General features: G+C 38.4%; 1 protein-coding gene across 3 annotated transcripts in view; it reads left to right on the top strand.

Annotated features, from left to right (window-relative positions):
* The first annotated feature begins 4,907 nt into the window (after nucleotides 1-4,907).
* LOC122929373 (nuclear factor interleukin-3-regulated protein-like) overlaps nucleotides 4,908-16,656 on the top strand; it is a 34,060-nt gene continuing 22,311 nt past the window's right edge. For 2 of the 3 annotated variants that reach the window (XM_044282917.1, XM_044282920.1), the window contains exon 1: nucleotides 4,908-5,449. The gene's annotated coding sequence lies outside the window, so the exon portion shown is untranslated. Of the gene's footprint in view, nucleotides 5,450-14,159; nucleotides 14,206-16,656 lie in introns of those variants that run through there. The other variant, XM_044282918.1, reaches the window with a different exon arrangement.

Here is a 16,656-nt window from a genome sequence, read left to right as displayed (position 1 = left end):
TTAGCTGGACATATACACTTTGTAAACTTCGATTCGCTCAACACTAGTCTTAACCTTTGCCCAGTTAAAAAACAAACAAACACCTGTTGCTCCATTCTCAGCTGCATCCGATCCCTGGCAGGCTGAAAGTGGCTTGGTCCAGTGACTGGTGCAACCAGTCAATTGTCTCGGCAGTCACATGTGCTAGCACAGTACACCACTAGCAGGGACACGCTGTATTCTCACTGGACCGCTGAGGCCAGTGATTGACTGCACCAGTCACGGGACCAAGGCACTTCAAGTCCACCAGGAACTGGAAGCCGCCAGGAACGGGGCAGAGGCAGGACTGCAGACAGCAGTTTTTTTGTTACTTCCCCAAACACCATTAAGGCAGTCAGCTCCTAGTCTGGACAACGCCTTTAAAGAGGTACTCCCATGCTTACCAGGCACTGGTCTCTATCTCCTGGTCCAGTCTCGACACACAGAAGATGTCTGCTCAGCCGATCACTGACTGAGGCTGGTGGAGATCAGATCAGGAAGCAGAGACCAGAGAGGACCCGATAGGTGCTAGAGCGAGAGTGGTGGGATTCGGTGAGGGTGAGAATCCCTCCCTTTATTTTTTTCCCCCTTGGACAACCCCTTTAATTTTTGTATCGGGCACTGTATTCTTGATTGATCAGCTCTGTTCCTTCTCTGTACCAAATGCAGACTCTTATGAATGGAGTGCCAGTCAGTCAGTCTCTTTATGCACAGAGAGACAATGAGGGGGCAGCCATCTTATCGACCTCAATAGTAGAGTGTTGTGGGCATGCTCTGTGACATGTGCAGAGGTCACTGTGCAGGGAGGGGGATCATATCTAATAAGGTGCTTCACATCATTGTGAACCTGCCCTGTGATAATAATGAGATGACTGCTGCCCCATCACAAGCTGAAAAGGAAGTTTTAGCCTATTGGTAGTCTCTAGATAACAAAGTCTAAATAAATAATTTTAAGTAAGAAAAAACACTAATAAAAATACTAAAGTCTTTATTCTTACTCTAAGCTATTACCTCCAGTAACCTAACACATGTAATAATGTGTACGATAATATGTAGATGACTCATGTGTTCTGTACTGTCATATGTGCTATGTTTGTTACGTGGGTGTTACTGTGATAAGATGCCTTTGATGTGGGCAAATAGGGCCCCGCTGTGTCTGTTTATTGTAATAAGAGGTAATTGGGCTCTGAGCAGTGATAATATGATCGGCTAATGCTTCATCTCGGGGAATGTAACAAGCCGAAATTGCTTTATTCAATGAAAATTTTATTATGTGCTGTAAATATTGTAGTAACCATAACATTAAAAGTCGAATGGGATGTACGTGTTTTCTAACTGTCCACGTGATTTACATTTCAGTGCAACCCTTCCATCCCTGCTAGAGTCACGAGCAACTATTGACTGTATGCCAAGATGCATCCTCAGATTGCTGCTGTGCCAATGCACGTAGATATATCTAGTGTCCAGTGCAGAGTCCCAGCAAATCTAGTGGTTACCTGTCATATCGCTGGTGAGACCACGTGTTCAGCATCCTGAAGATACACTGTCCGAGGTGGAGATGAGTGAATCAATTCCACACTAATCAAATTTGTTACAAATTTGCCAAAAATTCAGCTTCCCAAATTTTGGCGATTTCATACGGAAGAATTGTGCAAAACTGCAAGCGCCATCAAATTCAGTACACTATATATGAAATATATATGTTAAAGAGGACCTCTCACCACTCCTGACATGCCTGTTTTAATAGCTTCATGCATTCCCCCATGTAATAACAATTCTGGATCATCTATAGTTATGTCTGTATGTTGTGCCATTCCTTTATTATTTCTACTAGAAGTTATGAATGAATTGCTAGCAGTCTGCAGTAAGGGTACAGAGGGGTGGTAACAAGTTGGGGGTGTGTCCCTGCACAGACTCACTGTATCCAATCAGTGCTGCCATTTTCAGACTGTGCAGGTGCACCCCCCCAACTTGTTACCACCCCTCGGTACCCTTACTGCAGACTGCTAGCAATTCATTCATAACTTCTAGTAGAAATAATAAAGGAATGGCACAACATAGAGACATAAGAATAGATGCTTCAGAATTGTTATTACATGGGGAATGCATGAAGCTATTAAAACAGGCAAGTCAGGAGCGGTGAGAGGTCCTCTTTAAGGGGGTGAGTCCCTGTAGAGGTCAGTGTTTAGAGGGCAGGCTCTGTGAAGGTCACTGTTAATGGGGCAGGACACTGTTAAGTGGGCCGGGGTGCTGTAGAAGTTACTTTTAAGGGGACTGGCGCTGTGGAGGTTACAGTTAAGATGGCGGAGTACTGTGGATGCCAATGTTAAGGGGGTGAGGTACTGTAGAAGTCACTGTTAAGGGTGCGGGCAATGTGGAGGTCACTGTTAAGGAGGTGGGCCACTGTGGAGGTCACGGGGGTAAGGTAAGGTTAAGGGGGTAAGGTGTTGTGGATGTCATTGTTTAGGGGTCGGTACTCTGTGAAGGTCACTGTTAAAGGGGTGGGATGCAGTGAAGGTCAAAGGTAAGAGGGTTGGCTTCTGTGGAGAGTCCATGTTAAGAGGACAGGCCGCTGTGGAGAACGCTATTATGGGAGTGGGGAGCTGTGCAGGTCACAGTTAACGGGGTGGGGCACTGCGGAGGTCACTGTTAAAGGGCTGGGCTGCTGTGAAGGTCGAAGTTAAGGGGGTGGGTTGCTGTAGAGGTCACTGTCAAGGGAGAGGGGTGCTGTAGAGCTCACTGTTATGGGGAACACTGGATATTATTTAACCTTACACAAAAACAATAAATGAAACAGTGGAAATATACCCTTGTAAAGCCGGGTCATCCTGCTAGTATATATATATTTATATATATATATATATAAGATGAGGACGGAGGATCACATCACCAGGGCCGAGGGGCTTGCCCACAATGCAACCTGACGGCCAACCTGGAAGGGGGATATTGACCGGTCTGTTTGACTAAATGTAAGGCCCCAAGCAGAGGCGCCATTCTGAGCTCAGGCACTGATGTATTAGACATACAAGGCAGATGGTTTAGAGTCGTTACAGGGACAGTGTGAGGGATTGGGAAGATATATTTAGTTAGGTAGATTAAATTACATAATGGAAAGTCAGGTTTTATCATTAGGGACAGGTTAGGTTCAGTTAGTTGATTGTGTCTGTGCTTGAGCTGCACACTTTTAAAGTGACAGTACTCTTATAATGTGCAGGATTCAGCCTTTTTTCCTATTGCATAGCTGCTACAGTTCATGAAGCATCATCAGCAGGCTGCAGACTTTTTTTTCCCCCAAATACCTATTGCAGTGTCTTCAATTAATAGTAATTAATGTACAATAAGTGTATTTTCCAGCAGCACCAATCAGCACATGTATCTTTATATTTGACTGTGTTTAGAACATGACATTGCTTCATCTGATACTACAGTGTGTGAATAAACCCCAGCAGAACAGGTATCTGCCTCCAATAAGCTACAAATTTGGGGATTTTTTGTTTTTACTTTAAATATAATAACAAATTGACGCGTTGTGTTATTAAACAGGGTGTTTGTTAATGCGTTTACCCATAGTTATATATGTCAGTGTCATTCTGACTTTACTATTTTTGTCTTTGCGTTAAAGAGTTTGAAAGGGGAGAGGAAGAGAGAGAAAAGGTTTAAATAAAAAATAAAAAAAAAATTAAAACAAGTAAAACCGATTGGTTGTTCCTGGACCATTCCTGGTGGCCCAGTGGTCTGATATATAATGTCCCTAGTGGCGCAGTGGTTACTAAGTGCAGTGCACAGTACCTGATGACCCAGTGTTATTTTGACCCATTTATAAAGAATCCAGTTTTTTTTTTTATGGTTCAATAAGATTTTATTATCTTTTATGTTCATAAAGAAACATCACAAATTGCAGCATAGAAACCGCACATACAATTACATTGCGTCACGCAATCGTAAACAGCAGTATAGTGTCAGATAGTGCGTAGCTACATCAAGGACATGGTATAAACACATAACTGTATTGCAAACAGCAAACTGTCATATAGTCAGAGGAATCAAAACCCAAGAGGTCTTAATAAGGCCTCAAACATATGCAATATAGGAAAACCAATTCTAGACAAACAGTGACAGAGAAGGGGGGAGACAAGACGACACACACGAGGAGGGGAGACAATCATAGGACAAAGCCAGCGAATGGTTAGGCCCTCTTATGGAGGGGACTCAGGGAGAACCCCAGAAGCCACCCAAACCGAGAACGAGGGAGCGGCTCTAAACCTGGACCATGGCTCCCAACCCCTGAGAAATGCCGGAATCTTGTTATGGTCAGAGGCACACATCTCTTCCCTGTGATCCAGTTTTTTTTTTAATCCCAGTTACTCATTGTCCTTATGACCCACTGGTTTACCGTTTATCCCTTGCTCCCATAGCTCCTCCCTCCTATATATGTCACCCTGTAGTGGGAGGAGCAGACTCCATGTCACATAACTCAGCTCCCCCCTCCTGTGTCACCCTGTAGTAGGAGGTACAGATTCCATGTCACATAGCTCCTCCCTCCTGTATGTGTCACCCTGTGGTAGGCGGAGCAGACTCTATGTCACATAACTCAGCTCCCCCCTCCTGTGTCACCCTGTGGTAGGAGGGGCAGATTCCATGTCACATAGCTCCTCCCTCCTGTCTGTGTCACCCTGTGGTAGGCGGAGCAGACTCCATGTCACATAGCTCCTTCCTCCGGTCTGTGTCACCCTGTGGTGGGAGGAGCAGACTCCATGTCACATAGCTCCTTCCTCCGGTCTGTGTCACCCTGTGGTGGGAGGAGCAGACTCCATGTCACATAGCTCCTTCCTCCGGTCTGTGTCACCCTGTGGTGGGAGGAGCAGACTCCATGTCACATAGCTCCTTCCTCCGGTCTGTGTCACCCTATGGTGGGAGGAGCAGACTCCATGTCACATAGCTCCTTCCTCCGGTCTGTGTCACCCTGTGGTGGGAGGAGCAGACTCCATGTCACATAGCTCCTTCCTCCGGTCTGTGTCACCCTGTGGTGGGAGGAGCAGACTCCATGTCACATAGCTCCTTCCTCCGGTCTGTGTCACCCTGTGGTGGGAGGAGCAGACTCCATGTCACATAGCTCCTTCCTCCGGTCTGTGTCACCCTGTGGTGGGAGGAGCAGACTCCATGTCACATAGCTCCTTCCTCCGGTCTGTGTCACCCTGTGGTGGGAGGAGCAGACTCCATGTCACATAGCTCCTTCCTCCGGTCTGTGTCACCCTGTGGTGGGAGGAGCAGACTCCATGTCACATAGCTCCTTCCTCCGGTCTGTGTCACCCTGTGGTGGGAGGAGCAGACTCCATGTCACATAGCTATTGACAATCTCAGACAACACTTGTTCAGCGGCTGTACCTTGTTACTTCTATGACATCACACATGTTCCAGACACACAGACACGGTATGTCATCAGCTCAGAACAATCCATTGAAAAATGTACAGGTACAGGTGTGATAGCTACGGATTCTTATACGCAATGTGTAGTTATTCAGACAGCCCTGTCCTTCCTTCAGTGACCCTGGGAGATCACACGGCTGCTCTACAAATGGCTGCTCTGTTTTCCTCTGTGGATTACGTAAGTTCCCCTCTGGCTTCTCGTCTGAGCGCAGCTAATGTTACAGCATGTTACAGAACCAGCTCGCCCTGACCTCAATACTGGAGGAGAAGAGAGATGAGCGCTGGGAACTGAACACCAGTATAATACACTGTACTCCACCTCCAGACAGTGCACCGTATAATGGTAGTATCTATACACTGATAATAATCACACCGTATAATGGTAGTATCTATACACTGATAATAATCACACTGTATAATGGTATCTATACACTGATAACAATCACACCGTATAATGGTAGTATCTATACACTGATAATAATCACACCGTATAATGGTAGTATCTATACACTGATAATAATCACACCGTATAATGGTAGTATCTATACACTGATAATAATCACACTGTATAATGGTATCTATACACTGATAACAATCACACCGTATAATGGTAGTATCTATACACTGATAATAATCACACCGTATAATGGTAGTATCTATACACTGATAATAATCACACTGTATAATGGTGATATCTATACACTGATAATAATCACACCGTATAATGGTAGTATCTCTACACTGATAATAATCACACTGTATAATGATAGTATCTATACACTGATAATAATCACACCGTATAATGGTAGTATCTATACACTGATAATAATCACACCGTATAATGGTAGTAGCTATACACTGATAATAATCACACCGTATAATGGTAGTATCTATACACTGATAATAATCACATCGTATAATGATAGTATCTATACACTGATAATAATCACACCGTATAATGGTGGTATCTATACACTGATAATAATCACACCGTATAATGGTGGTATCTATACACTGATAATAATCACACTGTATAATGGTAGTATCTATACACTGATAATAATCACACCGTATAATGGTAGTATCTATACACTGATAATAATCACACTGTATAATGGTATCTATACACTGATAACAATCACACTGTATAATGGTAGTATCTATACACTGATAATAATCACACCGTATAATGGTAGTATCTATACACTGATAATAATCACACCGTATAATGGTAGTATCTATACACTGATAATAATCATATTGTATAATAGTAGTATCTGTACACTGATAATAATCACACCGTATAATGGTAGTATCTATACACTGATAATGATGACACTGTATAATGGTAGTATCTATACACTGATAATAATCACACCGTATAATGGTAGTATCTATACACTGATAATAATCACACTGTATAATGGTGATATCTATACTCTGATAATAATCACACCGTATAATGGTAGTATCTCTACACTGATAATAATCACACTGTATAATGATAGTATCTATACACTGATAATAATCACACCGTATAATGGTAGTATCTATACACTGATAATAATCACACAGTATAATGCTAGTATCTCTACACTGATAATAATCACACCGTATAATGGTAGTATCTATACACTGATAATAATCACACTGTATAATGGTATCTATACACTGATAACAATCACACCGTATAATGGTAGTATCTATACACTGATAATAATCACACCGTATAATGGTAGTATCTATACACTGATAATAATCACACCGTATAATGGTAGTATCTATACACTGATAATAATCACACTGTATAATGGTATCTATACACTGATAACAATCACACCGTATAATGGTAGTATCTATACACTGATAATAATCACACCGTATAATGGTAGTATCTATACACTGATAATAATCACACTGTATAATGGTGATATCTATACACTGATAATAATCACACCGTATAATGGTAGTATCTCTACACTGATAATAATCACACTGTATAATGATAGTATCTATACACTGATAATAATCACACCGTATAATGGTAGTATCTATACACTGATAATAATCATATTGTATAATAGTAGTATCTGTACACTGATAATAATCACACCGTATAATGGTAGTATCTATACACTGATAATGATGACACTGTATAATGGTAGTATCTATACACTGATAATAATCACACCGTATAATGGTAGTATCTATACACTGATAATAATCACACTGTATAATGGTGATATCTATACTCTGATAATAATCACACCGTATAATGGTAGTATCTCTACACTGATAATAATCACACTGTATAATGATAGTATCTATACACTGATAATAATCACACCGTATAATGGTAGTATCTATACACTGATAATAATCACACAGTATAATGCTAGTATCTCTACACTGATAATAATCACACCGTATAATGGTAGTATCTATACACTGATAATAATCACACTGTATAATGGTATCTATACACTGATAACAATCACACCGTATAATGGTAGTATCTATACACTGATAATAATCACACCGTATAATGGTAGTATCTATACACTGATAATAATCACACCGTATAATGGTAGTATCTATACACTGATAATAATCACACTGTATAATGGTATCTATACACTGATAACAATCACACCGTATAATGGTAGTATCTATACACTGATAATAATCACACCGTATAATGGTAGTATCTATACACTGATAATAATCACACTGTATAATGGTGATATCTATACACTGATAATAATCACACCGTATAATGGTAGTATCTCTACACTGATAATAATCACACTGTATAATGATAGTATCTATACACTGATAATAATCACACCGTATAATGGTAGTATCTATACACTGATAATAATCACACCGTATAATGGTAGTAGCTATACACTGATAATAATCACACCGTATAATGGTAGTATCTATACACTGATAATAATCACATCGTATAATGATAGTATCTATACACTGATAATAATCACACCGTATAATGGTGGTATCTATACACTGATAATAATCACACCGTATAATGGTGGTATCTATACACTGATAATAATCACACTGTATAATGGTAGTATCTATACACTGATAATAATCACACCGTATAATGGTAGTATCTATACACTGATAATAATCACACTGTATAATGGTATCTATACACTGATAACAATCACACTGTATAATGGTAGTATCTATACACTGATAATAATCACACCGTATAATGGTAGTATCTATACACTGATAATAATCACACCGTATAATGGTAGTATCTATACACTGATAATAATCACACTGTATAATGGTGATATCTATACACTGATAATAATCACACCGTATAATGGTAGTATCTCTACACTGATAATAATCACACTGTATAATGATAGTATCTATACACTGATAATAATCACACCGTATAATGGTAGTATCTATACACTGATAATAATCATATCGTATAATAGTAGTATCTGTACACTGATAATAATCACACCGTATAATGGTAGTATCTATACACTGATAATGATGACACTGTATAATGGTAGTATCTATACACTGATAATAATCACACCGTATAATGGTAGTATCTATACACTGATAATAATCACACTGTATAATGGTGATATCTATACTCTGATAATAATCACACCGTATAATGGTAGTATCTCTACACTGATAATAATCACACTGTATAATGATAGTATCTATACACTGATAATAATCACACCGTATAATGGTAGTATCTATACACTGATAATAATCACACAGTATAATGCTAGTATCTCTACACTGATAATAATCACACCGTATAATGGTAGTATCTATACACTGATAATAATCACACTGTATAATGGTATCTATACACTGATAACAATCACACCGTATAATGGTAGTATCTATACACTGATAATAATCACACCGTATAATGGTAGTATCTATACACTGATAATAATCACACCGTATAATGGTAGTATCTATACACTGATAATAATCACACTGTATAATGGTATCTATACACTGATAACAATCACACCGTATAATGGTAGTATCTATACACTGATAATAATCACACCGTATAATGGTAGTATCTATACACTGATAATAATCACACTGTATAATGGTGATATCTATACACTGATAATAATCACACCGTATAATGGTAGTATCTCTACACTGATAATAATCACACTGTATAATGATAGTATCTATACACTGATAATAATCACACCGTATAATGGTAGTATCTATACACTGATAATAATCACACCGTATAATGGTAGTAGCTATACACTGATAATAATCACACCGTATAATGGTAGTATCTATACACTGATAATAATCACATCGTATAATGATAGTATCTATACACTGATAATAATCACACCGTATAATGGTGGTATCTATACACTGATAATAATCACACCGTATAATGGTGGTATCTATACACTGATAATAATCACACTGTATAATGGTAGTATCTATACACTGATAATAATCACACCGTATAATGGTAGTATCTATACACTGATAATAATCACACTGTATAATGGTATCTATACACTGATAACAATCACACTGTATAATGGTAGTATCTATACACTGATAATAATCACACCGTATAATGGTAGTATCTATACACTGATAATAATCACACCGTATAATGGTAGTATCTATACACTGATAATAATCATATTGTATAATAGTAGTATCTGTACACTGATAATAATCACACCGTATAATGGTAGTATCTATACACTGATAATGATGACACTGTATAATGGTAGTATCTATACACTGATAATAATCACACCGTATAATGGTAGTATCTATACACTGATAATAATCACACTGTATAATGGTGATATCTATACTCTGATAATAATCACACCGTATAATGGTAGTATCTCTACACTGATAATAATCACACTGTATAATGATAGTATCTATACACTGATAATAATCACACCGTATAATGGTAGTATCTATACACTGATAATAATCACACAGTATAATGCTAGTATCTCTACACTGATAATAATCACACCGTATAATGGTAGTATCTATACACTGATAATAATCACACTGTATAATGGTAGTATCTATACACTGATAATAATCACACCGTATAATGGTAGTAGCTATACACTGATAATAATCACACTGTATAATGATAGTATCTATACACTGATAATAATCACACCGTATAATGGTAGTATCTATACACTGATAATAATCACACCGTATAATGGTAGTAGCTATACACTGATAATAATCACACCGTATAATGGTAGTATCTATACACTGATAATAATCACACCGTATAATGATAGTATCTATACACTGATAATAATCACACCGTATAATGGTGGTATCTATACACTGATAATAATCACACCGTATAATGGTGGTATCTATACACTGATAATAATCACACTGTATAATGGTAGTATCTATACACTGATAATAATCACACCGTATAATGGTAGTATCTATACACTGATAATAATCACACTGTATAATGGTATCTATACACTGATAATAATCACACCGTATAATGGTAGTATCTATACACTGATAATAATCACACCGTATAATGGTAGTATCTATACACTGATAATAATCATATCGTATAATAGTAGTATCTGTACACTGATAATAATCACACCGTATAATGGTAGTATCTATACACTGATAATGATGACACTGTATAATGGTAGTATCTATACACTGATAATAATCACACCGTATAATGGTAGTATCTATACACTGATAATAATCACACTGTATAATGGTGATATCTATACTCTGATAATAATCACACCGTATAATGGTAGTATCTCTACACTGATAATAATCACACTGTATAATGATAGTATCTATACACTGATAATAATCACACCGTATAATGGTAGTATCTATACACTGATAATAATCACACCGTATAATGCTAGTATCTCTACACTGATAATAATCACACCGTATAATGGTAGTATCTATACACTGATAATAATCACACTGTATAATGGTAGTATCTATACACTGATAATAATCACACCATATAATGGTAGTATCTATACACTGATAATAATCACACCGTATAATGGTAGTAGCTATACACTGATAATAATCACACTGTATAATGGTAGTATCTATACACTGATAATAATCACACCGTATAATGGTAGTATCTATACATTGATACTACCATTATACGGTGTGATTATTATCGATACACTGATAGTAATCACACTGCACTGTATAATGATAAAGAGACAGTACTATTTTTCAGTGCAGGAATTAGCCTTTTCTTTTCAAAAACCTATTGCAAAGCTTCTACTGTTTATGTAAGTATTAGAATAAGCGTATTTTAGAGTATGAACAATATTTTGTCGCTCAGTGGGAAACTGTAATTGCACCTGTTTTTTCCAAAAACCTTTTGCAATTTTTCAGCAGTTTATTCAGTAAGTGTGCAATAAGCCTATTTTAGTGCATCACCAGGAAGCAGCATATATATTTTGGTCGCGGAGGTTGCTCTGTTGTGCTTTTTTCCGAAAAATCTGTTGCAAAGCTTCTAAAGTTTATAAATGTACAGATAATAAATTTTACAGCATCACCGTCAGTGTATATATTAGCTGCAGTTTTGTAAACAACTATTGAAAATTTTATTACAAAAATTTTACCGTAACCTGACATATTGGTTTGTGTCACAGTTACTGCGTGCCATGATAGTGGACTAACTATCTGTGTCAGATCTCAGGCAAGCTCGGGTGTTGGAACTGGTATTGTGGTCCCATGTAGTCAGCTGTCTCCACAGTGCTGGCTGTTAGCTGTATTGGACTTTGTCCAAATGCTATTTTTCTTTTTTCTAAAACATTAATGAAAATTATCTTCCAGAAATGCATTTACCACAGTCACGTGCCTTACCCCTAACGCACATTGTATTGAACTCTGTCTAAGTGTTAATTTTTTCCCAAAATTCGTAATGAAAATTGTCTTCCAAAAACTCCATTTACCAGAGTTTTGTACCTAACCCGTAATATACTGTGGTGGACTAAAATTCAATCAAACTGGCTAGCTGTGCGAACAAGACCATCCTTCTCCTCCCCATGTCATTATAACAGTCTGACCAAATTGTCATCACAGTCAACATCATCAGCCACTGTTTCTCCTGCACCTTCTCTGCTCCGTTGTCAGTCATCCATAAGAGAATGTGTAATCTCGGAAGCAGTAATCCACTTGTGTGCAAACTCAACCCCCACCTGGCCAAGTTGCTGGCAGTGCAGTCGCTGACGTACCTCTTAGTGGATTCCACTGAAACTGATGATGAAAATACCGTAATTATTTCCTTTAAAAAAAAAAAAGCCATCTCAGCCGTGGTCCACATGGTTCACTTCCTCCCCCCTTGTCACTATGCAGTTTTTTGTAAAATGTTCAGAAGGCTGTTATTGGGGAAAATAATTCCTGGAGCCCCACGTAACATCACAATTAGAGATAAGCGAACTTCTGTTTTAAGTTCGGCGTCTAAAGTTCGGGTTTGGATTAGCGGAGAATCCCGATCTGGAACCGGATATGGATTCCGACTTCCGTTGTGGTCCGTGGTAGCGGAATCAATAATCGGCCATTATTGATTCCGCTACCACGGACCACAACGGAAGTCGGAATCCATATCCGGTTCCAGATCGGGATTCTCCGCTAATCCAAACCCGAACTTTAGACGCCGAACTTAAAACAGAGGTTCGCTCATCTCTAATCACAATATCAGAAACAGCTGCTCTGACAGAATTGAAATTTAATAATGATATTGCTAAAAAGTCAGCTGACAAATATTTTTTTAATATAAATATGAAAAATCATATTACATGGAAAGGCAATTCGACAATTATCTGATATTGATACCTATACCCCTGTATAGGCAGATCCGGTATTAGTAGCATGAAAGTTTTTTTTGCAGAGGGCAGATAAAAGTGACCAGTGTATCGGCTTTGTCTGTGAAGGATTGCAGTTTGTTTTGAATAGCAATGCATTTCGCAGTACGGCGATGGGAACAGCTGGCTGTACCTGTACTACAATATACAAAATCACTATATTACATAATAAAATATTGGAGAAGATTTATAGATTATATGGTTGTGGTCTTGTCAGGTACAAAAGAGCAATTTGATGAATGTATTGATTATATAAATGAAAATCCTCTTAATACGTTGAATACATATTGAATACCATGTTTTCTGTGGAATAGATGTTACGTAATGTCACGTGATATTATGTGAGAGGGGATATAATGAAAACTTTAGTAGGTAAAGCATTTTTTAGGGTAGCAAATCAGGATCCACAATTATTATTATATGGTATTCGTAATGGTAGGAATAATTCCAAGTATGTTTGTTTTTTTGTATAAGGCGTACCTAATTTTTCATACAAAGTTTGCATAATGGCTGTGCTGTACAATAATAACTGTGAAGTAGCAGGTCTTTTTTGCTTTTCCCTTATCTCTCTTTCAGCCATATTATTCCCCTTTTCAGCTGCACAGCTTGTAGACCTGTCCTAGGTTGCTAATATAGCTTGTGTGTTTATACAGCTAGACCTGCCAATAACCTTAACACAGTTCCTATGTTTATAAGTTAAAGACGAAAGCAGAGTTATTTACTGTGACTTCATGTTTGGATGCCATATAACTGTTATATATATTGTGTTCACAGAAGCAGAAAAGATAATATGCCTTTAAGATTCATTATATAATGTAAGGTAAGCTCAATGACACAGCAGAAACAACTGAAAGCATAGAGTTAAACTGTTGTTGCTGGGCAGGAGTCTTGACCAATCCTAGCCAGCCTCACACAGCCCAGGAGTTTTGACCAATTACAGCCAGCCTCACACATAGCTTGTGTGGGAAATTCCCCTAGCAGGAGCTGCTCAAATTATTATTCACCAAAGAGAGGAGCTGAACAGACACACACTCCACTAATAGCAGAAAGGCCAAAATAGGTATTTAAAACAGTTATATAAGGTTCTGTTGTTAATATAGTGATTAGAACTGTATACTGAACTGGTTATATGTATGTTTACGTATAGTTCCACCATACAAACGAACTACTGAGCCATACAATCATACAATCCAAACAAATTGCATACAAATGCGAACTGCTCATACCAGATAATAAGCAATTATATAGCGCAAATTGCAAACCAAGTAGAGCAAGTGAACTATTGGTTAACCTCAGATATACCTCTCAGAGAGATCATAAAGTGCCTAAATAACTTAAAGTGAGAGTACAGATACTGAAGAGAGAAATATATCCACCATTTTATGTTGAATGACAAGATTGAACAGTTGAACCACCATCTTATGCATATCGCCATTTTATGAAACTTTATTCAACACGTGTTTTGCACATGGACTATCTGCTGCAGAGGTGGCAGTGTTGTATATGAAGAAAAGTTGAAGTTAATAAAGAAGTTATTTGAAGCATTTGGTGTGCTCTTTAAAAATACTGCTTCCATAGAACGGCGCTAGAGGAATTACAGAGTAACAGACAGTCTCGTTAGACTAAAAGTCAGAGATATCAAAATTCTTCTAATGCCACAGCGCAAAAGGCACTTCATAGTGCTGCGCCTGCCACAGTGGAACTATTGGGGCGAAGCGATAGCGCTCCTCAACTTACATAGTAAAGAGCGCATTAGAGCAGCGGAGCGCTGGCTTATGCCGCTGCACAGCAACTGTTCCTTGAGTGAGCAAGCAAAGACACCTCAGGGGAGCTACCATAGAGGTCATAGAACGTGTGCATTAGTCAAACTGCAGCCGACTCTTAAATTGGCAGAACGGCAAAGGCAAAATAGTCAGAGAAAGAGTGCCAACCCTCCTACGATCCCTAGAGAGAGAAAGAAACGCATGGTGGGAGGCCAAAGTCTAGAGCTAGAGTGCCTACACCGCTATCCACGGAGAGACCACGTACTGCAGCCAGCTAGTTTCCCACCACTAAGACCAAAGCATGCAGCAGCGTATCCAAGCCAGCGCATCGCAAGTCTGCACAGTGCATCGCAAGTCTGCACAGAGCATCGCAAGTCTGCACAGAGCATCGCAAGTCATCGCAGAGCATCGCATCACAGCAAGAAAAGACACGTCTCCTTTAAGACTGACATTTGTTCCTGCTCTTCAGAATAATGTCAGAGCTTTCCTTTTATTACCTATTATTGCACATAGGTTTTGGCATGAAGAGACATTTTCGTGTTCGGGAATAAAAGACAAAGGACAGTTTGTAATACACAGACTCTATTGCATTTAAAGTGAAAGTCATTTATTTCTGCATTTATCAATATTGCATTTAAAGTGAAAGTTCCTTTAATATTCGTATTGATTGTTATAGCATTTAAAGTAAAATCTCTGAGGCTAGTATTACCATGTCACTATTAGAGGATACAAAGATAGATAGAGTAGAGGGGTAAGAGCAAGAGAACCTGTCCAAGTTAGAAGAGTCTGATGCATCATTAGTCTTGCCTCAAACAAATCTAGTACAAACAAGTGAACTAAGACGTTCATCACGTGCCAGAAAACCGACCCCAAAGATTCTGGAAAATCTGGAGCAAGAAGCAGCATTAAAGGAGAAAAAGTTTGCCCGAATTTATGATAAGTGGAAATTATACATTAAAAGCATTCGTGGAAAGCTAAAACAAGAAAGTATAAAAAGGAACTTGAGTGATATGGTAGAGACGGTAGAAGAATCTGAATCAGAGCTTATGGCAGCATATGTCAACCTGAGGTCGTTTACAACACCTTCCTAGGGTATTGTAAGGAACATGGACACATGTACTGCATTCACTAAAGATTTAGTAAAGCTCACGATAGAACTTTCATCTGCAGCTAACTATGATGAAGTTAAAGCAAGAAGTAGAATGAATGAGCTTTTTATGAGAGACTATGCTAGGTCCTTAGGTGGAACCACAATCTCAAATGTAACTTCCTTTGCTAGCAGAAGTACTTCAGGCAAAAGAAAGGAATTAGCTGAACTTGCTGTCAAGAGAGCAGAAATTGAGATGGAAGCTGCCATTGAGGTACAGCGCTGTCAAATGGAAGCACAGCGCCATCAAATTGAAGCTGAAATGGAGGCACAGCGCCATCAAATAGAAGCTTAAATGGTAGCACAGCGCCAACAGATGAAAAGTCTGGAAAGGCAGAAAGAAGTTAAGATAATAGAAACC

This window comes from Bufo gargarizans, chromosome 2 (assembly GCF_014858855.1).
Source record: "Bufo gargarizans isolate SCDJY-AF-19 chromosome 2, ASM1485885v1, whole genome shotgun sequence".
NCBI classification, from domain to species: domain Eukaryota; kingdom Metazoa; phylum Chordata; class Amphibia; order Anura; family Bufonidae; genus Bufo; species Bufo gargarizans.
Note: the sequence above shows the minus strand (reverse complement) of the source record. Positions and strands in the feature narration are given on the sequence as shown.